Genomic DNA, 27,481 nt, shown 5'->3' with positions numbered 1-27,481 from the left:
TAAACCTGAAAAGCCATTTGGCAGACTTACAGTACATGTATACTGCAAAGCATGATAAATCTGCACAAATTAAAAGTAAAATTAGCATTACAAAAACCTCTATGTGGTCTGCCTGTACAAATGTCTGCAGAGCCAGTGTTCATGTATGGGTTTGCCACTGTTTCATAGTAAAAGAAAACCCTATTAAATGTGAAATGCACAATATCTGGCCTTTAATTTGTTTTTCTCACTCATGCGTAACAGCTGTTAGCCGGGGGACTCCTTTAGGACATCACCTTAAATGTCTTTTTCCTGATTTATACTCAGCAATCTCTTTCTCGCTCACCTTCACTAGACAAAAATTTTATAAAATGTGTTACTTGATGTTGTTGGGATGTTTCCAGCTCATGATGATTTCAAACACCATGAAACATATAAAACAGAAATTTAATTCCATGTACTCAGTAAAGTCAGGATTTACTACAAAGAACAAAAATCTCTTTACTTTTCATCTGGACATGTAAACACATAACTACTGAGCAAGAATTATATCATATCAGCAAAGTCCACCTTGAATAAAGATATAATTAATCCTTACTGAAGTTGCTCTTTGCTCCAAACACGATGGACATGAAACTGATCTACTGATGAGAATCCATACAGCAATGGATAGAAATTGGTAACAACAGTCATACATCATTTCATGACGACAGACGTAACACGACACTGTCATTATTTTTACACCAGCTAGAGGGCGCATGACTTTAAAACATATATAGGTCGTAATAAGGTGCTTGAAAAAACGACCTATAGGGTCGTTTTTTGGAGGAGGACAGTCTATTTTCATCATAAAAAGCGATCGAGTCTCTTCAGAGCATTTGGACTAAACCGCTCGATTCACATGGATTAGTTTTCCGATCTCTTTATGAAGTTTTTAAAGCGTCAAAGTGGTAGTTGCAAAGGCAGTCAATGGAGGGACAGACAGCTCTCAGATTTCATCAAAAAGATCTTCATTTGTGTTCCGAAGATGAACGAAAGTCTTACGAGTTTGGAACGACATGAGGGTGAGTAATTAATGACATAATTTTCATTTTGAGGTGAACTTTCCCTTTAAATGCTTTAAACCAACCGTTATTAGACATGAATTAATAATTAATTATAATGAACGTATTAAATACATAGTTAAGTCATGAAACTCTAGATGGCGCAGGCTGATGGGTCTTAACACAAGCTGATGGTAATTACAGCATTAACTACTTGGCACAAGGTGATTGGTTCATGTCACTTTTGCAGCCAATGAGCTTGTTGCTCACGTTTAATTGGTTTGTTACATTCACTATAGCAGTTTGCAGCACGCTTCAGAGTTCCTCTAAAACCCTCCACCTTCCCCAGCTCCACCTGTATAGATCTGCCATGGGTTATTGATATGCTATTTGTGCAGTAGCACTATGTCTTACTCGCAGCAGCGTATCGGCATATGTATTGGCAGTAGCAAGTTCCTGTACTTGCTCTGCAGCAGCAGCAATAATCTACAACAATAGCTATAATCTACAGCAGCAGCAGCGTAGCAGATCTATTCCGCCAAGACCAAATACATTAACACTGCCATATCCATTACCAAGATAAAAATCTTCCGAGAGTTGTCATGATTGAACTACAGTTTATAAACTAATAAACTATAGTTTGCAAATGATTTGTAAATACTTTATTACACTATACTTATTATAAAGTGTCATCTAATATGGTATTTATATATCATAGTATTACTTGTTGCTGTGCCTAATTTGTTGATTGCATTTTTATTGCAGTACTTACATTATTGATACAATATCTAATAAAAAAAAATTACCATTGAGAATACTGAAACATTCATTATGGTAACAAGAATTTGGGTTGAAATATGTTTAATTGTCATTAAAATAATGTCACAATGCAAAATAAATTATGGTTCTTTATTTTCTTTATGCAAAATTCTTTGTTCCTTGTTTTTTGTTCGTTTTACTTGTGGAAATAATGAAATGAATGAAGTCTTGATAATCTGAGAAACTAATAAACATCTTTCCTGCATCTGAGAGACACAGTACAACATTTGTCAGACCCACCTGCATTTGTTTTTTGTTTTGTCTGTGGATGTGTGTGTACAGACAAAACCATTTGATGTTATTTATTCTGTTCTCCTTTATTCATTGTCAATTAATCACACATCAGTCACTGTTCTGGGTCTCTCGCAGGAACGACTAGACAACATGAAAAACACAGCAACAAAACATCTTTACCTTTATCTTCACAAATTAAGATGTCTTAAATGGAAAAATACAGTCTAAATGAGTTAGTATGGGGATTTTTTGCAAGCAAAAATCAAATAAACAAAACCTGATTATCCATTCAAACTGTTTTTTTTTTTTTTTCAATCAATGTACATGGAAAGGTTTATTCACTTTCATACATAAAAATCAATGCTAGATTTCTACCCTTGTTATCCATTTCTTCTTGTACATGCACAACCTCTCCGGACTATAATCAAGTCACATCGATAATTATGCATGCCCACGTAAAGCTTTTATTAATCACAGCACTGTGCTCTGAATAACCTATTAAAAGATCTATATGTAAGAACATGACATTTTTATACTTGCAGGGTTTCTTTTAATTCCAAGAAACCAAGAAACTTTTTCAAACAAGAAAAAAAATTTAAACATTTTATTTTTAATTCACTGATACTCCAGCAGAGGTAAACAAATCATATATGAGTCTAAAAATGATTTAGGGCTTAAACAGCTTGATTTGTTGCTTTGGGTGAAATCAAATAATTATTCTGCTTCTTAATATTCTTGTTTAAATATGTCCAGCAGTGACCAGAAAAACAAAGCTGCCACTTAGAAATGTCACCTTGTGGCTCTCAGGCAAATACTTGGCCACATTATCTCAGCAGACCTTCTCCTGTGTCTGAAAACCTTTAAATCTTGACATTTCTCCTGCTTCTTTGTTTCATAGGGCTTTATTTTTCAATTAAAACAAAGGGTTTTAATTCTCCCTGCTGTGGGTAGCTGATGCCAATGCAGTACTGAAAAAAAAAAAAAAAATGGATACCCACTGTGGAATCTGCTCCAAAAAAACTGACAAAACTCTACATCCATAATTCAAAACACTATAAACATCTGCCTCCCTATTTTTTTTTTTTTTTTTTTTTTTGTCTTCTTCTCATTTTTAAAGAATAACTGTTGGTTAAATATTTAAATGTTGTAATTCTAGCAACTTTTTGTCGCCGCAAATTATATAGGCTACACATAACACATAAAACAAAAGTTCTCTTTTCTAGCAGTAACAGCACGTCCGTGCACACGAAAGAGGAGCGCTCTTCATTCCTCTATGTTTATTGAAGTGCAAGAGGGCCGTTCAAATCTTGATCAGGGATTGCGCTGCATTTTGCAGAAACAGCAGATTTTTTGCTAACACGGTTTATGTTTTATGGGGAAAGCGGTGCATGCCTATCTGTTGATATACATCAGTGAATTATTAAATGTAGTTTCAAACGTTTTGTCTGCCGTCACTGTAATATTTCATTCTAACTGTAGGCTATTTAAATAGCTGGAACATATGCACTTATATAATTAGCCGAGATTAAATGTTATATTATTATTATTAATATTATTATTATTATTATTACCAGTAATTTATTTCGTTATTTTATCTTCATTTAAAGTACAAATGTCACAGCAGCCTTACACAATGGTGCAAACCGTCCCTTTGCGCCACCTGGTGGTGATTTCACGACAAGTGTCACGTGTCACTGGGTTGGATTTAACGCTGCGGCCTTGCGGCGGCATTACTTGTGGCGATAATAGGCATTTTGTTTGACTACCTACTGTATGTAGAATTTGGAAACCCTTGTTATTAGCGACACTGGTGGCCGTTCAGTGAACTGCAGCCAGTGACTTATTGCTCGTGCTCGCACTCGTGCACACGTAACGTACAAGAGACTGAACATGATTCATATAAATATATATATATAACAAGGCATTTGTACAAAAGCATCTCAGCGGTTTTATATTCATTCAGAGTCACTGACCCTGAGATGAAAATATTTGAGAGGAAAGTTCTACGAACACAGTTCATAATATTACAAATCTGTAGACTAGAATCTCATGGCTATGAAAGAAGTGATTTCTGCAGGTTACTGAACGTATTTTGAAGGTATAACTTGAACCTGAGGATCTTTTTCAGTTGTTCCTCAAATGCTTGTTCAGAAAGCAGTAAACACAACCTTTACCCAAGAGCCCTGACTGTAAGACACAAAAGATGAACACATTTATGATTCTGTTTATAGATGAATGTCGAAAAACCCTGTAAAGTCATTCAGCTGCTGAATATTTCATTTATCCAGGAGTACACAGTCGTACTCATATTCAACTCTGGTTCAAACTTGTTTAAATAGGGAGAGTATATCAGATGACCTGTTGGGGTCACACTAAACAGGATAAGCAACAAATGACCGTAAAGGTTAGAGAGGATGGCAGAATCAAATTTAGAGTCGATCCGAGATAGTACTTGAGTTAATGTTATGAAATTCAAATATTCATTAAAATTAATGCTTAAAATAACATGTTACTTTTTACTTTTCACCATAATATCAGAAATTCTGTACATTATTATTTCCCCCGTGTATACCTTGCCATTGCTGTGACAATAGTGACATTAGTAAAAGTGTAGAAAAAGTAAAAAATACACTTAAAAAAAAAGAATAGACACTTGTTGACAGATAGAAAGACAAACTGACCGACTGACTGATAGACACACTATAAACCCGAATAAGTTGTGCTAACTCAAAAAAATTGAGGTAATCAGTTACTTCAAATTTTTTGAGTTATGATGTTCCCAATTTTAAGCAGAACTATCAAGTTTTTAGTTTGTAGTACTCATGCATGTTAATTGCTCCTAACTTGAAGTACTGAGTTAACTAACTCATACATTTTGGTAGCAATTAACATAAAAGCTTTAGTTAATTAACTTTTTTATTTTGAGTTATTTACTTCACTGTAAACCCTAATAAGAATATTCAGAAAATGCCAACTTGTTAATTTGCTAACATGTTAACAATAGCACAGTATAACACTTACTGAATGAGTACAGCAACTTAAAACATGTAACTTACCTGCTTTCCAGCATGCGCCACTTGTCACCATGATGGTAACTCTCCAAAAAACCCACATTAACAGAAACTCTTCTAAATTAGCATACCAAAACATTAATCACTACTAAATTTCTCTTCCCATTAATTTTGCACAAAAAACAAACAAACATTATATAACACTTAATTTTAGCATTTACTCTCCCTTTCGAGTGCCATGTGCAAAGCATGCTGGGAAATAGAAATCCCAGCCCAGTCTCAGTTAAACTTAAGTTAGTCTAAATTAAAAGAAATGAGTTCATAAAACTTAAAACAATGAAACAGTTCAGCTTACTTGAAATATGCAGTGCTGTTGACTCAAAAGAAAAAGAAAGTGCTAAGTACTCATAACAGTTAATTTAACAGAACTAATTTGTTCAATTTAAATTTGTCCTACTCAAACCAATTAAGTATTTTGATCGTTAGGGTTACAGTGCAGATAGATAGATAGATAGATATGGATCTTTTCAAAGTAACTCTGTGCTTAAAAAAAAGAAGTGCGCACATAGAGAGACAGAGAGAGACATAGGGGCACGATTTAATAGGAGCAATTCATGAGCTAACAAAGGGAGAGCTGTGTGGTTTACCAGGCTAACCCGCTGGGGTAAAAGCATTTGCTTGGGCATCATCAGAGCGATAAATTACCCACAAGGCTCGTAAAGTACTCAGTTCCATCACACTTACACGAACTGTCCCTGTCTGCGACATCCAGCCCCCTGTGTCCAAGCAACTCTCTTCCTCTAATTGCAGCAGCACTTGGGCTTCTTTTTTTATCTCTCTCATTTTATCCTAACCTGTCCCTCTCTCCTTCCATCTCCCTCATTCTCTTTGTTTCTCTCTCTCGCTCCCTTTAGCTCTCATTCTTTCTCCTCGGGCGGCATTGCTCTGGGGTAAAGCATTCTGCTTTGTTCTGACTCAGAAAAAACACACATCTGTTTAGATTGAGCTCTGACACCCGACTCTCCATCCACATTAACACCTGCACCGCTCCCAGCAGAGCCTGAGTACACACGGCTACAACACAACTTCGACTCCAGCCCCGGCTTGAGCCTGCCCAACAGCAAACCAGCTTTAGTGCTTACATTAACACCTTGAGCCGCTCGAACAGCCCAGGCCTATAATCGCCTCACGGCTGTTATCTAATGTGGGTCATTAACTTCCTGCTGTCAGAAGAAACGAGGGAATTCACTCAACAGCACACTGCACTCCACTTCTCAGCTCCCTCTGAGTCAATCAGTCTTGGAGAGAGATGTAGATGAGAAGAAAAACAACAAATGACAGAATAATGAAAAGAATGAAAGAATGAACACAGAAAAGATCCCTCTTCCATGATATTCACACAGAACAAAAGCAAGAAAAAACAAAACAAAAGAAAGGGACAAATGATTGATGAAAGTAAAAGAACAAAAAAAAACCAGGAAAACAAAAAAGATCAAATGAAAGATGAATGCTTTAAATATAAAAACAATGAATGAAAAAAAGAACAAATAAAAAAAAATCTTTACAATACAAACAAAATAATGAACAAAAGAAAGAAGAAATAAAGGAAAGAATCAAACAAAAATTATCTTTGCTTTGTAAAAAAATAAATAACGTTTAACGAGGTAACGGTTGAAGAAACATCCCATCGCAGAACAGCACATTTCACCCCCAACTAAGACAGCAGGATTTGCCCCTTGCTTAATCAAACAGGCCTGACAACAGCATCTCTACCACTTCAGTTTCTCCAGAGCAGGAATTTCAGGCACAGCAACACCTTCAGGAGATGCAGAGAGAGATAATGGTGAATGTTGGTGTGTGAATGTTTGCACTCTAGCAAAAGACAGACTGTTAATTCACACATGTGAAGCACATGTCTGATTCCCCCATATGGACAGGACTCAAGCATCCTCCCTGGTGTGATTTCAATCCAAGATCCCCTTAAGAGCATAGAACAAACATATGGTATGTTACCTTGGTATTTTCTGCTTTTATGCACTGTGGGTTTAAACACAATCTGCTGGGTTAATTTTAGTTTCATTAAAGCAAACTGGATAAACTGTAAATCCCATTGTTGTCTGTAAACAATGTTACAATAATATTACGTCACATGATTCTCTACGTGCTATTATTAATTAAAAAATGATTTGTGTGTGTGTGTGTTTATATATATATATATATATATATATCTCTAAACAAGACTGTTAGTTCCAGTCCTTGATTCTCATTTATTCACGGTAAAACACGGCTATGACTTCACCCAACAGTTCTGTGTATCACTAGACAAAACCCTTAGCAACCACAATGCAAACGCATGTTTGTTCTCAATTAATATTGTTTATTGAATTGCACTGTATTATGCAGAAGAGTACTGTGAGAGAGAGATTGAGTGACCAAGTGTATTACCTGCATTCAGATTAAGCATTTTTCTTCAGGTTCCTTTCCTTTTCCTTCATATGTCCATAATAAAAAAAAATCAGTTTGAATGTCTGCTGCGATATATTGTCCTTTTAACAGTTAATGGGTTTTCCCGCACCCTGACACTGACAGTACTAGTCAACGCATTTGTCAGTTGTGTCTTGTTTTGTGTTCACAAGTTTTAGTCCTTTCAATATAAAAGTCCTCTCTACATATTGACTGAGTGACTCACTCATAAAGACAGTCTTTACCGCCATCTAATGGTGTAATAATGTAACTTCGGAAGGAAGGCTTTTAGTGATTTTACTTAATGAAAGTTGCATTTATACACAATTTTAGGCTTTAATATATGTATGGTAACCATTTTATAAAAGCAATAAGGTACGAGAGGCTGTTCTGTATTGTGGGATATATATATATATATATATATATATATATATATATATATATATAGAAATAGATATATTGATATATTTCAACTGTCAGTGGTAATAATGTTGTGCCTGATCGGTGTGTATATATATTTAAATATATATATATATATATATATATATATATATACACACACACACACACACACACATATACATATATATATATATATATTATATATATATATATTACACCGATCAGGCACAACATTATGACCACTGACAGTTGAAGTGAATAACACTGATTAGTGGGTGGGATATATTAGGCAGCAAGTGAACATTTTATCCTCAAAGTTGATAGGTTAGAAGTAGGAAAAATGGGCAAGTGTAAGGATTTTGAGCGAGTTTGACAAGGGCCAAATTGTGATGGCTAGACGACTGGGTCAGAGCATCTCCAAAACTGCAGCTCTTGTGGGGTGTTCCTGGTCTGCAGTGGTCAGTATCTATCAGAAGTGGTCAAAGGAAGGAACAGTGGTGAACCAGCGACGGTCATGTGCGGCCAAGGCTCACTGATGCACTCAGGGAGCGAAGGCTGACTCGTGTGATTCGATCCAACAGACGAGCTACTGTAGCTCAAATTGCTCAAGAAGTTAATGCTGGTTCTGATAGAAAGGTGTCAGAGTACACAGTGCATCGCAGTTTGTTGCGTATGGGGCTGCATAGCCGGAGACCAGTCAGGGTGCCCATACTGACCCCTGTCCACTACCAAAAGCACCAACAGTGGGCATGTGAGCATCAGAACTGGACCATGGAGCAATGGAAGAAGGTGGGCTGGACTGATGAATCACGTGGATGGCCGGGTGCGTGTGAGTCACCTTTTTTTAAATTTTTTTTTTTATTAAGTATTATTATTATTATTATTTGATTATTATTAAGTATATTGTATTATTGTTATGATTATTTATTGTTATTATTATATACATAATAATAATAATAATAATAATAATATTTAAATTTTATTATTATATAAATAATAGAGACTATTTGGTTAATTCGGACACTTTTATTGCGAAGAACAAACACATGACTTTGGACCACTCTATTGGCTTCTTTCCATGTAAGATCTGCTCAGCTTGTGAAAACACCATCAAAACAAATTCATTTATAAGTACCACTACTTGGAAAACATATAAATTCAGAGAGACCATTACTTGTTCTTCGACTTTTGTCATTTATCACATCTGTTGTCCGTGTGGCCTACAATATATTGGTAAGACTAACAGCCAATTAAAGACCCGCATTAATGAGCACAGGAGCTCCATAAGAAGGGAAGACATTCATTCTCCTGTGGCCAGCCCAAAATGGCTAAACACTAAGTTTGTAATTGTCTTAACCACAAATTATTGTTTGGGAAATTAGCGAAATATAAGCAAATGCACTACTTAAAGGGTTAGTTCACCCCAAAATGAAAATTCTGTCATTAATTACTCACCCTCATGTCGTTCCAAACTCATAAGACTTTCATTCATCTTCTGAACACAAATGAAGATCTTTTTTGATGAAATCTGAGAGATTTCTCCATTGACTGCCTTTGCAACTGACACTCTGATGCTTCAAAAAGATCATAAAGAGATCAGAAAACGAATCCATATGAATTGAGCGGTTTAGTCCAAATTTTCTGAAGAGACTCGATCACAAATCAAAGATTTAATTTAGGCTTTTTCTCACATGTAAACATTGATCAGCGAACGTAAGCAGAAGCTCAACCGAACCTGAATAGCGCACAAGAACAAACCTCTTCCTGAAGCTCAAACATGCTGCATAATACACGTGATTAATGGAAAGGACATATGGAAATTCAAATGGATTAGATTTCTGATCTCTTTATGATCTTTTTGAGGCATCAAGGTGTCAGTTGCAAAGGCAATCAATGGAGAGACAAACATCTCTATGGAAGTAAAATAATGCCATATGTTTTTGAAACAAAAAGCATCTTGAATTGCACTACTTGAATTGCACTACTTGAAAATAATTCAAAACAGTTCACACACATTTGCATTGTAAAAAATTCAATAATCCATATTCACCTTTCAGATTTCACCTTTCAGATTTCACTTGCAAAATATTCATTCTGATTAAAAATACAACCTCTAATATTCAGCAGGTAATTTTCTGTCCATTTTATTTATTGTCCTTAAATTAGGGTCCACAAATTAAGTGGTTCAAATTTAAGTTGGCTTGACATTGGACGGACCGTCTCTAAAGTTACACATTATTGAATTTTTAACAATGAAAATGTGTGTGAACTGTTTTGAATTTAAATATTCACAGCTTATATATGCAACCATGTTGAATTTCAGCCCATAAAAATGCAAGCCCTAAAAATACAATGCATTAAAATACAGACACGGTTAATGCTATGCATATTTTTTTTCAAGTAGTGCAATTCAAGATGCTTTTTGTTTCAAAAACATATGGCATTATTTTACTTCCATACATCTCTCAGATTTCATCAAAAAGATATTCATTTGTATTCCGAAGATGAACGAAAGTCTTACAAGTTTGGAACGACATGAGGGTGAGTAATTAATGATAGAATTTTCATTTTGGGGTGAACTAACCCTTTAAAAAGCCATTGCTGTCTCAGAAAAACATCAAAGACAGAATGAGGTTTTTAGCAGAATATGGGAAGTTGTGTGTGGGGTGATGAATCACAATGAAATACGAGTTGCATGGTGATGCTTCAGAGCCACGTCTTTGAAAATCTGTTGAGAAATATAATAGTAAATGCATCTCTACCACAGTGAAGCATGGAGGAAGAGATGCCTTTGTGTGGGGAGCCTTTTTAGCTGCTGGTATTGGTGAGCTAATTCACTGTGAAAAGTCATTTAATGCTTTGGAGTACATGAGAATATTGCAGAATGCTTGCTTCCCACAAATGAAAAGTTGTTATCTAAAGAGGAATGATCAGATGATATTTTTTCAGCAAGACAATCAAGACGTGGCTTGTGTAAGGCTCATGTTTTGGCCTGGTCACGGTCTAGATTTGAACCCTATAGTGAATATTTGGTCTCACATTAAACTCAAATGAACTTTTCAACTACTTTTGAAAAGTGGTTGAAAAGTATGTTTGAAAACATTAACAATCAGTACGTTTACATGGACAACAATATTCCGATATTAACACGATTAAGACAATACTCAGATTATGAAAGAACCATGTAAACAGCGATTTTTGATTATCTTAATCCGGCTAAAGTCATACTCGAAGTAAACACAAATCGAATTAAGACAGGTGGACTATTCCTATTTTAGTCACATTATCGGAGTGCATTAGGCTATAGACATGTACACACCTTAATCACACTATTAACGTCGTATGGGAGTTTTCGCCGCATTTTGAGACAGGACACATAATACACACACGGCAGCGGTCAACCGTTTGACGGCAAAGAGTATAGCTTCAAGCAAGAAGCCACAAATCAAATTCTTCTCACCTCACCTCTCATCCAGTACCTCCGAGTTTGTCGCGGTGGCATGAATGAAATGTTGCCGAATTAAAGTACAGAGCAGGCCCGTTGCTGGAGAATTTGTATCCGCCGTCGTCTATTTACAGAGCCCCGAACACGACAGGAAAAAATAAATAGTAGGCTAAATAATACGCACGGTTTACTAATTCATTCCCTCGATTTATAAATCGTGCGCACGATTTATTTATTTTTTCTTGCATGTCATATGCGGGGCTCCGTATCTATTTGCACACGTACAGCATGACAAATAATTAACTGCACTTGAAGCTTTCGTAAAATTAAAAATGAAACCCAAAACTGGTACTATGACAAAGACGAACTGTGTGGTGATACGTGAAATTCTGTAGAAAACGTCGGACGGCGTGCCATGGGGACAAAATTACGTTTGCCTTTAAAGTGATAGTTCACCCAAAAATGAAAATTTGATGTTTTTAATCACAGTTTGATGTTTTTAATCACAAATGATGATTTTTAACTCCAACCGTTGCGGTCTGTCAGTCGTACAATGCATGGCAATGGGAACTTCGTCTATAAGAGTTAAAAAAAAACATGCACAGACAAATCCAAATTAAACCCTGCGGCTCGTGACGACACATTGATGTCCTAAGACACGAAACGATCGGTTTGTGCGAGAAACCTAACAGTATTAATATCATTTTTTGCCTTGAGCATCTGGTGTGTGAGGTCTGAAAACACGCTCTGATGACGGAAGTGATCTCTCGCACTTATACTTCAATGAGTGCGAGAGATCACTTCCGTTGTCAGATTGTGTTCAGACCTCACACACCAGATGCTCAAGGCAGTTGGACATAGTGGTGTATTAGAGGTAAAAAATGATATAAATACTGTTCGGTTTCTCGCACAAACCGATCGTTTCGTGTCTTAGGACATCAATGTGTCGTCACGAGCCGCAGGGTTTAATATACAGGCATGTAAACATCTTAATCGCATTATTCCCGCTCTGACTATGTGCGCATGTGCTCAGACGTACACGGATGCTGTGTGTTGTTCACACAACTTTATGAATGAACTCCATGACATTATTCTGAAGTTTTCTTTTCACCAAATCTCTAAACTCTGTCAACACAACTCGCTGAGTAGTCTCTGCTCTGTATCTTCATCCAGAAAGTGCGAAGAACGCGACAGTAGCGTAGGCAAACCCGGCATTGCGATGTTCATCACGCGCCAAATAATCTCCAGTATGTCCATAAAAATGTATTTTGAATTTGATGTAAATAGATTAAAACAGTGGCCGGTAATATGCTTACTGTGAGTGTGGTATTAGCATACTTACAGCGAATAATCAGAGTAATGAAAATTGCATGTAAAGTGGAGTGAAGAGTTCTGCTCGTGTCATGTAAACATCTTACTGTGATTAAGACCTTACTCTGATTATGAGAAATAATCACATTATTTGTCAGAGCGGGAATAATGCGATAAATCAAAATTGACAAGTCTTATTTTTTATGGAATATTTATTACCAATAATTTGTGCACTTCATTATTTTTCTAAAATTCATGTGCCCGCATAATCTTTAATCAAAAACATTAACCTTCCCTCCCCCTCAAAACGACTCATCGTCGCTTCCTGTCACATGCTATGGCGCGAGCAGATCCAGTGAAGTAAGGGGTAAATGCTGTCTCTGGGGTAAGCTGATGCTTCACTTTATAGAGATCAATGCATTAACCACTGCTGATGCCAGTCATTGGGGGGTACAGTACCCTCAAATATTGAAAAGAAACTGATGGAGGACACACTCAGTCAGTCAGGCTGCGTGTTCACTGGAGTAGGGCAGACAACCAGAGCATTTTTAGATTCATTCCTATGGAAGTTCAGCGTCACGCTTAACTTCGAGTGTGAGGCTCAACTTCCATAGGACTGAACCAAAAACGCTTGCTCTGCGCCAACGGACACACACCGTCAATCATGTCGGTCAGTCAGTCTCTCTTGCGCACTCTCTCGCTGTTTAGTGTCGTTGACCGTCCTTGTCATCCTCAATAAATAAAGTTCTTACAGTAATGTGAGGGTGCTTGCAGTGAGTCCGGTGGAGAGAAATCCCCAAATGGGCATTCAAATCTGCCTCCATTCTGTTAACAATGCCCAACTTCCATCAATCCAATCAGTTCCCGAAGTACGAAATCAAGTCCCGCCCTCTCATTTCAGATGCCGTTTCACTCGGATAGATGTCACAGTAGAGAGCCATCGGGCAGTTTTTGTTCATCGGCCGACTAAGTTTTCTCGGTGTGTTCCGCACCGTCAGCTGAAGTTGGTCCTCGTCTGCTTTTCTTTCATTCAACATGTTGAATCGGCGTTGGAGCTCGTCGGTCAGTCAGACCGTCTGATCATTCTGATTGGCTGTTCAGCTACTGCCACCTGCTGGTACGGAAAGGCATTTCTTCTTACGCAGGCGCAGAACGGACGTGCTACTTGGCCATCGGGTGTCGAGTGTCGGTTTGGTGTGTCAGGGCAACTTTGGACCCAGACGCTGCCGACGTGAGCCAACCCCACCGTCTGCTTTCGTCACCACTAGTTCGTCGGCGCCGGCTTGGTGTGTTCCGGGCTTTAAAAACTGCCTGCTATCTGCAAGGTGGGGAAAGCTATTCCATGCTCAGTTACTTTATCTACAGTATTTGTCCAATTCTTGCTAATTTCCTGACCAATGAGTTGTTATTAAAATGGTTAAGACCATTAAAAGGCCACTAAATATTTTAACTTTTTTTTTTTTTTTTTTTTTTGCCCAGGAGTCTGTGTGTGTGTGTGTGTGTGTGTAAAAAAACAAAAACAAAAAAAAACTCTATATATCATCTATCATCTACCAATATTGCATAGTTTGCCTTACGGGGAGAACACTGCATAACCAACTCTCCTCTACTGTATACTCTGCATGAAAACATCCAATATATAACAAACTGCAAGATTCACAGCTTTCGTGTGGTTCAACCTGTGCAACTGATGTTTCATCTAATAAGGCAATCCATTAATTCATTACATCTGTCAAATGAACTGCATAATCTTTGTCTGCAGGCACATATCAGCATTGCGAACATATAACCAGCAACGTAATCAGATCACGCACAAATCAGGCTTTCATTCACAAAAACCACTTGGTGACAACCATTATAAGGGAAAATCCATTACAGAAATAACCACATGAGCTGTTTTTACACTACATCTAATGCAATCCACAGGCTACATTTCTAGTTGAACACACAAATTGCTTAATACAACAACTAACAAGGAGCCCAAGATGCATCGAACTCCCGCAGCGCGAAGCCATCGCTACCAGAGGATTTTAAAAATAACTCTTTAGCAATATTGTCTTGTTCCTCTGGCTCTGCGGCTGGTTAAGCAAAAGCCGAGTTAATGAAAGTATTTATCAATGAATAATTGATGACGTATCTCCCATTGCACTGAGCAAAGAGAAGCAATCTAATGCGCTCCACATATAGATAGTGCACAGAGGAAACTGGTATTAAAAGCATTGTAGTGCCTAGCGAGAGTCCGATCATGGTCTTTAAGTGGCTGTGGATGAGTGTAGGTAAAATTGAGATGGCAGAACTTTGCCATCAGATACCTATTCAACACTCCATAAAGCTCATCTCCTGTAGCGTTCGCCAGATGCCTGGGTCCACCACCCGGGGTAGATAAGAGGAACAGGGAATGGCGCTGGATCAGTGATGGTTCTGTATTAGCGAAGGGTGAAAACAAGCAGACAGCTCTCCTCCCATGAGCCGAAAAGAACTCCGAAGCTGATTGGCCACCACAGCTGCGTACCGTTTGAGAGGACACATGAAAGAAAACTGTGATTAAAAACGAAGACTGCCACTTCTCACTGCAAAGAAAAAAGAGAGAAATAAGAGCTGGAGAAAAAAAAAAGAAAGAAACTTTGATCTTCGAGTCAGTTTCATTGAAATTCCTTGTCTTGTCTCTTCCACACCCCTGGTTCTCCTTGGTCGGGCTCTTTTCCTATGTCTTTAAGGGATAACAAGCTCATGCTGCTTGAAGTAACATGCCTCACAGACTGCAGCGCCAGTGCTAGGAAGGGAACAGTAAGTGAACTTTGAATGGTAATGAGCATTCTGTTGACACTTTGGGGACACAGAATCACCCAATGCTGGACCACTCATGTGTGTGTTCTAATTGTTCTCCAGGCAGACATGAGAATGGCAAGGGGCCTACAAAGAAACCCAGCCAGGCTGAGGGCCCTTTTCCTGCCAGTTTAGCCACAGAAAAAAATGACATTTTCTTGCTCGACCTCTCGGTTTCTCTCTGTCTGCAATTATCCCTCTCGTTTCCTCCCTCCCTCTACAGATGGCGCAACCAGCATGGCTCCCGCTACCAAAGGAGCAGGCAGCACTAATGAGAAGTCTGTCCCTTAACAGGCCATGCTATAGAGACTCAGCTGTCTCACACCACAGGCGTCTGGCTCTCTGAACCTGGGCCATCGGGCGAAGAGAAGTTTTGTAACATATACACGCCATTTGAACACAACCTACACCAAATGTGAGCAGGATCACCACTGTTTCATTACCCACAATGCATCAGTGAGCCGAATGTGAGGTAATTTGGCTGAACCTAGGGCTTTATGCATCATTACTGCAGGTGCTTGTGAAACTTTTTTATCCGATGAACCTGACACCATGATTTTACGAGAGTGGAGATTGCATTTAAAGACACATGAAGTATCTTAGTGGAGAATGACTTGGAAGAGAAGGAGAGTAGCAGCTGTTTGCTCATGAAAAATGTAGAAGGGACAGATGGTTCATAATTGCAGCATTAAAAGGCACTGTAAAGAATTGATGTTAATTATTTTGCACTTCTCACATACTAAGGATTTCTGGCATGTAGACGTGCACGTCCTTCCAAGAACAGCATGGCACTATGTTGAACCATTAGACATGGCAGGACACGGCATCCTAGTTCAAAGCTGTAAGGACATTTGGAAATTCACAACACATTTACAGACTTTCAGATGACACATGACTGTAACTTTTTCCAAAACAAGTATTTGTGATCTTAAAAATACTTATTTTGCATGCCAGTAACGTAATGATGCAAGCTAAAATCTAACATTTTCCATTAAACTTACAGTCTGTGAAAAGTATTATTTGACATAATAACCCCAAAAAAACAAATATAAAATAGAAATAATGATAATAATAACATTAATAATAATGACTAGATTTGTACATTTTCTGAAGTATTGGGCTTTGGCCAATACTGAGCTGGCATTCGGACGTAAACACAGAAGCAACTCCGTAAGGATAATGACAGGGAAGTGAAGAGATTGTTGAATAAAGTTGTTATTTTTGTTTTGTTTTTGCGTACAAAAAGTATTCTCGTCGCTTCATAAAATTAAGGTTGAACCACTGCAGTCACGTCGACTGTTTTAATAATGTCTTTAGTACCTTTCTGGACCTTGAAAGTGTAGGTTAAATTGCTGTTTATGGACAAGTCATATACCTCTCGGATTTCATCAAAAACATCTTAATTTGTGTTCTGAAGATGAACAAAGGTCTTACAGGTGTGGAACGGCATGAGGGTGAGTAATTAATGACAGAATTTTCATTTTTGGGTGAACTAACCCTTTAAGTCACACATGATTTTCTGATCCATAGATATGAGCTGTTTTATTTTCCACTAGGAAGGTCAGATTGCTTAGAAAGTAACAGAATGGCTTTTTTAAAAAACGCAAAATTTGAGGTCTCATTCATGTCCACAATCAAGCGTTAGCGTCAGTTCTGGCAGGTCACGTCAGTCAAGCTTGCATCAGCTGACTCCCAAATGACTCACATCAGCCTATAGGAATACAACGCCTATCACAGCATTCATATATATAAGCTCCTCAGTATCATCAGCAGCTATCGCATTTCTCAGGAGAAAATTACCCTCCTCCATCCCCAGCTCCTCCTGTCGTCAGTCAGGATTTGGCTTATGATTCCCTTGAATCAGTCTAATTCTTGAAATATGTGTATGTTAAATTATGACATTAATGATATCTGCATATGTTGGTTCTGTTCTGTTACCCTAGTGGGGTTATTGCTGTTCTCCCTGCTCTTATCCATGCTAGGCTGCATGGATGTGCAGGGAATTCTTGCCCAGAACAGAACCATACTGCAAATACAAACTCTATGCATTATCAATCATATTTGACAACAGTGGTCCTGACAGAAATACAAGCAGTGCAGAACTAATTATACAACTAAGTTTAATACTTTAGGGTAAAAGTAATAATAAAGTCAGTTTGAAAACAAATCAACAAGAACTACAGAGAACAAAATGTGAAGAGTTTCTTATAGGGGAAGTCTGTAACTTCTGGTGTGTCCAGAAAAAATTAGTGTGCAAACTATTTTGAGAAAATATTTGTAGCATAAAACAAACACTTCACCAAGTTTCATGTGATTTCCTCTCTGATGCAATCTCTATCTGTTCAAGTTGTGTTTTCTATCTGTTCTGTCCTCTTGTGGTTAAAGTATATTTAAGGGATTCTCTGTGTTTATGTATTTCTCTCTCTCTCTCTCTGTCTCTAGGATGGGGTACATGACCTAGTCGACTACAGAGAGCTGATGTGCACTGCTTCACTTCTGGGAAAGAAAGAGTCCCAGTGGGGCCAGCAGCTCGACCTGGAGAGCCTCACTGCTGATTTAAACAGGCCACAGAGATGGAGAGAGAGAGCCGGCAAAGAGACGGCTGAAGAGGGAAAGCTCAGTGAAAAGCGCTGAGCAGCAGTGCAGCGCTGAAAACAGCGTAAGCAAGAATCCACAGCAGGGCCTGCAGTTCCTTAATAACAGCTGGTCTTTGGCACTCGGGTGGTGGGAGCTGCTCAGGCTTTTCAACTCTTCTGCTGAGGGTGTAGAGCTCAGCATCCACTGTCAGCTGTCAGAAGAAAACATATGAGCACACATACACATTCAAACACGCACACATACTCAAATACACTCGGTGGAGCTGCCCACGCTGGCACTTACTTCAGTACTTCCTTGAGTGTTTGCTGAAATAATCAAGAATGATTGTAGAACCCTCTGAACTATGGGTGATGAATTTTGAAGTTATAGCCTATTTTGCCATATCTCAAGGTCATCATATCAAGTCTCATGCAAACTGAATTTAGGTAATCCAAGTCCTAAATCAAACAAAAGTCCTTACTGTTAAATTTCACACAAAAACAAACAGCCTTTGGGTTGCTTGTGTTAAAAAAAAAATGTCACAGAGGTGAATCATTACAGATCATTTCTATTATTCATTATTTATAGTATTCATTTAATAATATAATTGCAATAATAATAATTTGAATTATAATTTTTAATCTGTTTTCATTTTCTAATGGTATTATTATTACTATTTGTAGCAGTAGTAAATAATAATAATTCTATATTATATTTTATAAAATGGTTAGTTCCTGTCCTTGATTCTGATTGGTCAATAGCTGTGTTTTATTCACGATAAAACACAGCTATGACCGCTTCACCCAACGGTTCTGTGTATCACTACACAACACCCTTAGCAACCACTCTTAGCAACGTAAACTGTTTGTTCTCAATATATATCGTTCATTGAAGCTTACTGTATTATGTAGAAGAGTGTTGTAAGAAAAAGATCGAGTGAGCGAGTTTATTACCTGCATTCAGATTTAGCATTTTCCTTCAGGTCAGTCCTGTTCATAATAAAAAATCTGTTTAAATGTCCAATGTATTATCTTGTCCTTTTAACAGTTAAAGGGTTTTCCCATGACTGACAGCAGTAGTCAAAGCATTTGTCAGTTGCGTCTTGTTCTGTGTTCACAACAATTCAGTCTTTTCAATGTAAGTTTTCGCTACTGACTGACACACTCATAAAGACAGTCTTTGCCGCCATCTAATGGCATAATAATGTAACTTCTGTTGCTGTTCACGGTCAGGGACTATTTTTTCCGGCAGAGGGAAGGCTTTAGTTAAAGTTTACTTCATGAAAGTTGCATTGATACATATTTTTGGCTTTAATATTTGTATTGTGTGGTAACTGTTTTATAAAAGCAATAAGGTACTCGAGCTAGTGAGTTATCATGAATAAGTCACGGCTGAAGGGGTTGCAGGCACTCCGCTTCACGTCTAACAACATCATGCCTAACAACGCCCTTCAGCTGTGACTTATTCACTATACAGCACAGCCTCTCATACCTTATTGCTTACATATTATATTATATTATATTACATTATAAAAAAAAAACTATGCCCAGCTACACAACGGCACTGTATGTTAAACATATTGTACTTCCCTACTGAAAATATTTTTTTGAAATAATAATAAATAAATAAATAAACCTCCTCTAGCCTGCCAAGCTAAAAAGAAAAATATTCAAAAGCAGATCGGGCTATGACCAAATAAAACCAGCAAACCAAATTAGGCTCACAGCCCTACTTTCATTCACATCAAATTACATATGCCATCTACTCTGACTAAGGTCTATATCATCGTGAAGGGAAAGACCTCCTCTTAGCTTGAACTATGTCTAGCTATATCACCTCTTCATCAGTTCACATGCTAGTTCAGCCTTACTGTCTCAGTGATATAAGACCTTAGAGCCTCAGAGCAAAACCGTAAGAGGGCATGGCGGTGTCGGCAAAGGAAGGTCAGAGGCCTCTACACAGCATGACCTATTTAGCATGGTGCTAATGAGGCTCACTGACACCGAATGAATAATTCCAGGTGGTGTGATGGGCCTCTTAGCACTATCTTTTCTACTTTATATATAGAAACAGCACCTGGTTGAAAATTAGTGGTCTTTCCTATCTACTGCCCTTGTTCACTTGGCCTCTTCGTGTCTAAAATTTTATTAGAGTAAGGACTCATTTGGCGTTCTCATCCCTGATCAAGAAACCATACACCATGACCCATATAGCCCCCAAAGGCTCAGTTGAGCCCAATGATGCTAATGTCAGGCATTACTAGCAGAGGTCATTAATTCATATGAGTTCGATTCAGGAGCCTCCCTTTCAAAACTCTAGAGAGCACTAAGCAAAGTCAAGGCAAAGTCAAGGTCAGATAAAGAGTGATTGTCTATGAGAAGCCAAATAAAGCATGTAAATGAACTCCAAAAGCAGGAAATCAAACTGGAAAAAAAGCATGTTGCCACTCCTATTTGCTGAACTACTGAATTCATGTAGCAACTGACCTCCTCTAAGCTCCGCCCCATTAAACCATGATTTTTTTTTCTTACCCTACTGGCAGATTTTTTTATTTATTTATTTATTTATTTTTTTATAACAAAAACTTTTCAGAAATCAAGACTTAAAATCTTTTGCTTGCAAAATTCTGTTTGCCTTTCATCTTGATGCTTAACAATGCTTATGTAATTTTACTGGAAAACAAGACAAATATACTGAATAAACACTCTGCTGTCACCGAATGGCAAAAAGGTATAGTACAGGCTACTAACCAAAATATTCAAATTAAATCGAAAACCTCACAAATGAAATAAAAAATAAATAAATAAATAAATAAAGACATCAAATAGTAATAAACTGTACTAGCCTAGACGAGCATGGGTTATTTGCTGATTGTTTGCTCTGCTGTGTCAATCAATCAGGCAAAACAGCACAGACGATTTATCATATTACACAATATATTCAGAGTTTTGAAAATGTCAACTGTTGCAGTTAATGCTTAACATTATGGAAACCCGTTTCCGCCACAATTGAGTAAAAAAATATAATTCTGTAAGTCATAATAATGAGAAACTTTCTCATAATTATGACTTAATATCTCATTATATTGAGAAAGTTTCTCGTAATAATGACTTAGTATCTCATAATAATGAGAAACCTTCTCGTAATAATGACTTAGTTTCTCATAATAATGAGAAACTTTCTAGCGACATCGCTGGTCAAATGCGATAACTCCGCAACCATGGCACGTTCTGCACAAGTGTAATCTATAATATCATTAAATAAATAACATTATTGATAAATTATCATTATGAGACGGGATATAGTCGTTTATTCATTTGTAACATTCATTTGTATTTTTGTGTATGAACAAGCAGAAACACAGAGTGGTGATCCATGGATTTCAAACAGATAGCGTTCATGCAACAGTTTCCACCGTTACCACGGAAACCACTTTGCGTTCCACCTTCTCGTGCTCATGGAAAAGTATTGAAGATATACTGATGATTTATAATAACTGATGTTATTTAATGATACTATAGATAGACTGCACTTTGTAGATTACTTTAACGAAAACAACTGTTTTGCATAACGTGCCATGTTTGCTGTTCTTGCATTTACGAGACTTTGACCAACGGATGTCGCTAGCGTGCCACGCCCTTCTACTCCGCTGCTCTGCGCATGCGTAGAAGTTTCTCATTATTATGAGAACGTTTCTCGTTATTATAAGAAACTAAGTCATTATTACGAGAAAGTTTCTCATTATTATGAGATACTAAGTCATAATTATGAGAAAGTTTCTCATTATTACGAGAAAGTTTCTCGTTATTATGAGAAACTAAGTCATTATTACGAGAAAGTTTCTCGTTATTATGAGATACTAAGTCATTATTACGAGAAACTTTCTCAATATAACGAGATACTAAGTCATAATTATGAGAAATTATATTTTTTTACTCAATTGTGGCGGAAACGGGCTTCCATATAACATTGAATCTTCATTAGGTACCGTTTCGAAATAATCCAGAAACGAGTTCGATTTGAGCACTAAATTCAGTTCCATTCGTCTGCGCGTTGTCTCAAGGCCACGCCCACAACAGGGGAAATATCATGAATATTCACGTATACTCCACCCACTGGAACAGTTTTTCACAGGAACCGAATATTACACAACACCGGCGCAAGCTCAACTGCCGCTTTAGGCAAAACACCTGCGGCCCCACTTCACACTCACAATTAAACTCGATCTTTGAGATGCATGTGAAAGACTGGAGGTTTTGTTTATTGATTTATTAATAAACTTGCACTATAAAAGCATGTACAAGCATGTTTTTGGATTTCTTTTCTTTTCTGTTTTTTTTTTTTTTTTTTTTACATTCTGCAATTTAAAAAATAATCAGCACTAACTACAAATGCAAACACTTATATAGTAAGAATATCTCCTGGAAGATTCAGGAGAATTCCTGGTGGGCCGCTGATAAAGTGGGCCGGCAGTAGCCTACTTCGACATAAAAACAGTTTACGGGACGCGCAAATCACAAGTATCTAGTTCATTTTCAATGAGAGACACACGAAAGCCCCAAATCGGTGGTAGTTCTAGTAGTTGCGAAGCGACGGTGTGCAAGCGGTTCTCACACCCAAAATCCCGTCACTTGCGCGTGCACAGCTCTCCATTATGAATAGAGGTTATAAATATATGGCATTTATAAATATTGTGCAAAGGTGAGCTACGTGACTCCCCCGCTTTCTCTCACACACACATATGCGGAGGGTGAACTAACTTCAGGCTATAAGAAGAAGTGCTTCACCTTTAAAAACACATATTTCAATTTCCTTGTAATAGTTTCTGACCTTCGCGTATCGTCTCAAAACCTACACAGCCCAGCATAAACACTCCTGATTAATTTTATTATTAGGATTTTTGTTCTGTTTTTAATACAATTCACCAAAAAAAAAAAATTACACTATTAACCAGGCCTAACTAAAAAAAAAAAAAAAAAAAAACTATTAGGCTACACAATTTTAAAAAATCACATTACAAAAATAAAACAACATAAATATTAGATTAGATAAATAAAACAGCATTTAACAAATATTTTTAACATTTATTAATTAATTTAATATTTTCATTTTTACGAGCTGGGCTTGTAACTATTTTAAATTATTATTTTGCATTTTAGACTCATTGAAATTGCTGCCTTGTGACTGGGGACTTTTAAACTGTCCAAAACAATCCCGCACCCTGTTATAAAACACATAACCGTATTACTATAATTTAACATGTATAGTTAGTATTTTACTACCTTGAAAGTCGAAACAGATAACTATGTTTCTTTTGATAATTGATGATAATGGCGCTCTGCTCTGGTCTAGGTTAGCGGCGCGCGCGCGACCAAGTGTAGCAGTGACAGTGTAGCTGCACAGCCCCCCCCCAGAAAATAGGCCTACTGTATAAGGAAGCATGGCAGAAGGCGCGCAAAGTGTGCTCCCTCTGTAATCACTAAAAAGTTGTCATATCTCACAAAGTTCTGTTATAATAAATGAAGCTGTCACACATTGAATCTCTTATTTACATAATGTCTACATTTCTTTGTTTTCATGACAGAATTTGTAATCGTGCAAACTCATAGTCCACTCACCGCTCAAAACAGTTTTTTTTTGTTCAGTGATATGCCGCTCTAGGTTGGGGCGGGGTTCGGTACTCAGTAGAATGAGGGAAATATAATTTAGTAATAAATACATTAATTAACTTAAAAACTAAATCCGTCCTTTTGCCGCCCTCACTGTGCTGCTGCCCTAGGCGGCTGCCTAGTTCGCCTATAGGCACGCGCCGGCCCTGGTTGTCATCATTAATTTTGAAGTATTTCCACACCTCAGAGGCTGACATTGTTTCTGCTGCTGCCGCCGGTGTCTCTGTGCACGGAAAATTCTGTCAGTCACGTCACGTGAGGTATCGGTCTTTGGTATCGGGGGTATTTTTACGAGTACAAGTACAAGTACATGAGCTTGGTATCGGGCCTACATCCCTACTTTTAATTCAAGATATAGTCTGTGAAAACAAGTGTTAACAATTGCTTCTCAATTAAATTTATACTGTTTTTAAGATATTTTTACTAGTCATTTTTTGCAGTGTGCTAAATCTGTGGTTGATCAGTGAAATTGGGGCTTTGCAAAGAATAATTGAATTTTGTGTTGTATCCTCCCAGTGTTTTCCATTAAACTTATGCCATTTCTATTTGCTATGCTATAGCCAAACACAAAGAAAAGCTAAACAGATTCAACTAGATGCAATGCTTACTTGCCTGTTTGTCACAAACACACATTTGAGAGCAGACATTGCACTCTTAGCAAGATAGATAACAGCAGCCAGTTACTAAAGCTGTCTTAGCCTAAAAAAAAAAAAAAAAAAAAAACTCAGGCTGAAGTTTTAGAGGATTGAGGTTAAAATGTACTGCCTTGAGACCAAGCATTGCACCAGCTCTAACCATTTCATATACGTCCTGTTCCTTTAGCTGTTTACTATAGTGACTCTGCTTTGAATAATTGATGAGGAGCTTGAATGAGCCAACTTCCTCTTTCTTCCTCCTTTCCTCTTTATTTTCTACCTCGTCCCTCATGCTGCTAGAAGCAGAGCGCCCATGCTGGCAGGCGGTGCAGAGTGAGGAAAGTCAGCTTATACTGATGCTCTGATATCTCCATTACTGAGACAGTGATGACTTAGAGATATGTGATGTAAACAGAGCCGGTGAATGAGCGAACGCACACATTTTTCCGCAGCCATTTATAATGTGGGTGCCGGGAACAGCCGAAGGCGCTTTAACAGTGCCTGTCATTCCCGCTCCATCCCGGAGTTTTGCTTTATGATTAAGATGCAATCACGGCTCTTTTGGCAGACTGTGAAAGTGAAGTAAGCAGACTGAAATGGATGGGGAGATAAACAGCATTCAGTGCCCGGAGTCAGCGGGGTGCACTGTGCACCTAATAGCCCCTCTTACAGACACAGATCATATCACGAACGTATGCTCGGGCCAATGAGGTATGGCCAATTTGCAAGGTTTGCTGAAAATGTATCCAAGCTGCAGTTTTTGCAGACTGAATCTCTGATCTGAATCAGCACAGGTCAGGCATGGCCATCACGGTCAGATGCTGGGGCAACTAGGCAACAAGCGAATTGAAAAAAAAAAAAAAGTTTTATATTAGAGCAAACACTTTTATCTGTATTAATAAAGGAAAATATAGGCTATTGTTCTGAACCCATATGACTATACAAACCCATATGATGCTATATTCCAGGTCTTTTGATAAAGACAAATTCAAATGGTATTTGAGAGATATGGTGAAGAGAAGGATTTTAAGCCAATGACATTTCTCAAACAAAGCTATCGTTTCAGAATGACTCAATGTGTTTTGTAGGAATTTTAAAAACACACAGAAAACATCATACACATTACAGTTCGCCCCCACCCGAGAAAGCGCGTCCTTGTGCCGTAAAAAATTCCAACTGAGGAGGGAGGAGGAGGGCGTGGAGCAAGAAAAGAACACGAAGAGTCCTGGGAACATAATACAGTCCATGGAGGAGTGGAAGGTGGGAGGAGCCAGTGAGGAGCCAGGAGCAGGAGGAGCCAGATATTTGGCGGGACTTGAAGGCGGGAGGAGACATGGTGGAGACTACTTGATGGAAGATGACACCCTGGGGATGACCAACTGAGATGCAGCTAACCAAAGTGGACCTAAGTGGAGCTGATGAGCCCACGTGAGACAGAGTTGAAGCCACAGTAATGAGCATCCGAGGTGGAGCTGGATAACCAGAGGACAGAGGCGAAGCCGGTGGGACAGAGGACTAAGACTGAGCTGGGGGGAGGGTGGAGCCAGATGCTGCCAAAGGTGCAACAAGACGATGTCTGACCAAGGCGGAACCAGAGGGACAAGGGAGCCCGGTGGAGCCGTATGGCGCCATATGGCCGATGGTTTCCGGTGGAGCCGAGGGAGGGAGGAGGCAAGGTGGAGCCGATGTGTCGACAGGCCGTGGTGGAGTGATGGGCAAAAAGTCTGAAGGCAAAGCCAGGGGATCTTCTGTGCTGAATGAAGCTGATGGCCTGAAGACACTAAGCAGATCCTCACTGCATGTTGGAGATGCAGAGGGGCTGAAGGAGACCAGTTAAGTCTGGCTGAGGAACTGGGTGTTTGAGGAGGCTGGGCAGGCCTTCTGGAGAGACAGGGGACACTGGAGAGACAGGGGGTGCTGGAGAGACAGGGTGACTGGGAATAATTTCTCCAAAAAAAGTCCCATCAGATCCTCCTCAAAAATGTCCTTGCGTTCCTCCAAACAAGTACCAGAGGACACATCTCATCCACAGTGGTGGGATAGTAGGTGGGGCTTTCCTCCCAGCCCTCAGCCCTCAAGCTCCACAAGCACTCCCTCAGCACATGGACATACGATGTTGTCAGCTCACGCACCTGGTCAGACTCTAGCAGTGGTACAGCCTCTGGGGTGATCATGCCTTCCGACTTGTTCTCTAGTTCGGTCTCATCCATTGCAGCGGGCTGGTCTCCACAGTCTGCTGTGGGCACAAGCAACTCCATCGTGCCGGTTGTGGTCAGTGGTGGATGGCTGGTCTCTGGTGGTGTGTTCAGAGTAGGGCTGTTGACGATGTCATCCTCAGTGATGCTGATGGTTTAGGCTGAACCGCAGTTCACCAACACCCTCCAGAGTGAGAGCTTCGAAGGAATGAAGGGTGTAGGGGTCAAAAAAACTCTTTTTTTGGAATGCACTTCTGCGTCATCTTAACGAGACAATCAAGGCTAGATCGTGCAAGCTGTGCCTTTTGTTTAACGTTAGTTTATTTATTTATTTATTTTTGGTTTATCGCACCATATTGTATATTGCGTCTATGTATTTGAATGGACTGATAAAGGGAGCTAAAGTATTTTTGTACAATGTCGTTTTTACCATAATATTGTACCAAATCTAACTGGTATAAATAGTACGGTAGTATAGAAAAATACTATACATACATTTATAGGTAAAATCGAACTCCGAGCCTCCTGTACCCATTCTGTGACGACAAACAACTTCCCTGTGCAAAGGATCATGGGGGCCTGAAGTGTCCATCCCTTGTACCCTTCGAAATCCTTCATTCTGAAGGGTTCCTTTGAAGTGGCCAGTTTTGAGCAGTTTGGAACGACCCTTCAATATGGCGGCCATGATTATTTTCACTCCGAAGTGCCCTTCGGAGGGCGATATATCCCGTTTGGAACGCACCGTAAGTCTTCATCTCCATTTTTAGTGTATCTCTGTGGCAGAATTACAGCGCCACATACTGGTCTGGCATGTATACTACATCGTTTTGAGTCTGTTTCAGTGGTTTTGTGTGTACGCAGATATTCTTGAG

Source organism: Ctenopharyngodon idella, chromosome 17 (assembly GCF_019924925.1).
Source record: "Ctenopharyngodon idella isolate HZGC_01 chromosome 17, HZGC01, whole genome shotgun sequence".
In the NCBI taxonomy this organism is placed as follows: Eukaryota; Metazoa; Chordata; class Actinopteri; order Cypriniformes; family Xenocyprididae; genus Ctenopharyngodon; species Ctenopharyngodon idella.
Note: the sequence above shows the minus strand (reverse complement) of the source record.